Below are 2,469 nucleotides of genomic sequence, written 5' to 3'. Positions count from 1 at the left end.
GTGTCGTACCGGCAGGATCACCAGGTAAAGGGTGGGACAGGAAGTGTCGTACCGGCAGGATCACCAGGTAAAGGGTGGGACAGGAAGTGTCGTACTGGCAGGATCACCAGGTAAAGGGTGGGACGGCTCATAAAAAAGAATGCAGCCGCCACATCTCGGGACAAATCGGCTTTCATACTTTGAGGTGAAGCCAGAGATTGAACCCCATTGGTGGCTCCTCGTACCCCGGGGACCTCCATAGGGAGAGACTGGAGGCTGCAGGACACAATGGGGTTTTGTTCGGGTCCTGTGATGGCTGTGCAGGGGCCACACTGATCTCTGGGCCGATATGGGGGGGAGGGTGAGCACATGATGGGAATCTGAGGAGGCTCTTTGTCTCTCGGGGCCCTGGGCACGTTGGGGTTACCATTGGTCCATTGATTGCAGAGCCGGCTGTGGTCGGGGGGGGGGGGGGTTATTTCTGCCCCTCCCTGTGTGGGGCCCGAGCAGCCCCGCAGGGGTTACAGAAATCACCTGACTGCAGCGGGGTCGGGATGCCGGCTGTGAATGGGCCCAGTGTTTGCGGCCAATGAGAGTGGCCCAGCCAGTGACTCCCTGCTATTACCCCTGTGGGGGTGTGGGGGGGTCTGTTCACCCAGCAAAGTGAAGATTCACCAATGAATGTTAATGTTCTCTGAACTTTGTATATAAGGTGAATCTTTTCACACTGAAGGTTTGGTGAATGCGTCTTAACCCAGCCAATTCTTGTAGGTTGTTACCCTTCCCGGGGCATCTCAGGCTCTCTATACCCCCCCCCAGGACACCATATCTGTATATCTAGCGGTCATACTCCATGCGGCTGTTCTGAATCTCCCCATTGTGCTGAGGGCTGAACAATGCACAGACCCCGGGCGGTGCGTCACTGAGGGGGCCCCTGATATTATCTCTGCTCATTATAGGTGAGGACAGAAAACACACTCTGATTATAGGGCCCCGGGCACCTCCCCTCCCCCGCCCTCCTCACACTGCCCCCTGTTGTAACTCCTGTGGATGGAACCTCCTGACTCCCCACCCAGTATAATGGGGGGCTGGGAAACTGGGGGCCCCAGTCTATTCATTTCCCCACCATACACCTCCCTTTATCAGCCCCCGGGGACCAAATAATGCCCTGCACATCCCCATCATTGTGGCCCCAGGGGGACGCTATGCCCTCTTGCGGGTGCCAGTGCCAAGATAGCGCCCCCTGTGGTCACACTGCAAGTTACCATTTTCACCAATGTGTGAGTTTGGCCCATCGGCCCATCTGATGACAGGGGCCCCCACTGTCTGCGGGTTTGGTACCCAGATATCTGCTGCTCAGGGATTGGATGGCAGGTGGTCAGGTGATGTTTCTCGGTTTATTTTACATTCCCCATTCTTTCGATGAATCTGGGATTGGGCTGCTGGGAGTTGTAGTCCTTTCCATTGACCTGAATGGTGATTGGACAGATCTGTGTGTGGGGCTGAATACAATGCTCTGTGTGTCCCCGGGGGGAGGGGGACGGGGTGACACCATAATCCCTGTGACCCCCCCATGCTGAGGCACGCAGGAGGATTAATGATCCCCAGCAAACGCTGACTGCGAAAATTCCTCTCTGGAGTGTGGGAAAATTCCCAGCCAGGGGAGGTCATGTGACCTGACAGCACCAACCAACATAGGGGAACCTGGCCCCGCAAGAGACAGAACCGGGGGGCAGGAGGGGCAAGGGACAGAACCGGGGGGCAAAGAGGGCAAGAGACAGAACCGGGGGGCAGGAGGGGCAAGAGAAGGGGGTCTCATATGATGAACGCCATGGCCATGGCCATCCTCAGGTTCCTGGGCCTATCACCTATAATGACCGGTCCTCTTCCCCACACGGTGCTGAATGTTGGGTGCTGCATGGAACCCTATGAAGACATTGGGGGTATATTGGGGGGGAGGGGTGATTTGCCCACTTGTGACCCCTTTGGCCCCTCTCTTTGTGTCTCTCCCATTCTCAGTGGGTTGGAAGGTATGTGACCCCCGGTGACACCGGTTCCATATTCCCCTCCCGTTGTCACCGCATTTCTCAGAAGTTTACTGATAACACAAAGTAACTGATTTCCTATCGGTGACAACAATCATTAAACTGCTGAGCGGGGTCACTGCTCATTAATCAATGGTGCCTGATACCAGGTGACAACAGTGGGCCCCTGTGCACATCTGACTTGGGGTCCATGTTGGATATGGAGGGCCCAATGCCTGTCCTTCCCATAGATCAGTGGGGGCGGCGGGTTCTGTACCCCTGGAATATTGCTCTGGGTGGGGGTAGTTGTCCTCTGAAGGACTCCTGAAGGTCAGGTAGGGGTGGATTCTGCCCCCCAGCTGCTCAGGGGGGGGGGGGGGGGGGGGCTGGGTGAATAAGTGATCCTTTGGTTGTGGCTCAGTGAATTCCCGGAATGTCTCCTTGTGACCTCTGGGCCCATTATCTG

This window comes from Pyxicephalus adspersus, chromosome 1 (genome assembly GCF_032062135.1).
Source record: "Pyxicephalus adspersus chromosome 1, UCB_Pads_2.0, whole genome shotgun sequence".
Classification (NCBI taxonomy): domain Eukaryota; kingdom Metazoa; phylum Chordata; class Amphibia; order Anura; family Pyxicephalidae; genus Pyxicephalus; species Pyxicephalus adspersus.
This window is presented reverse-complemented; position numbering follows the sequence as displayed.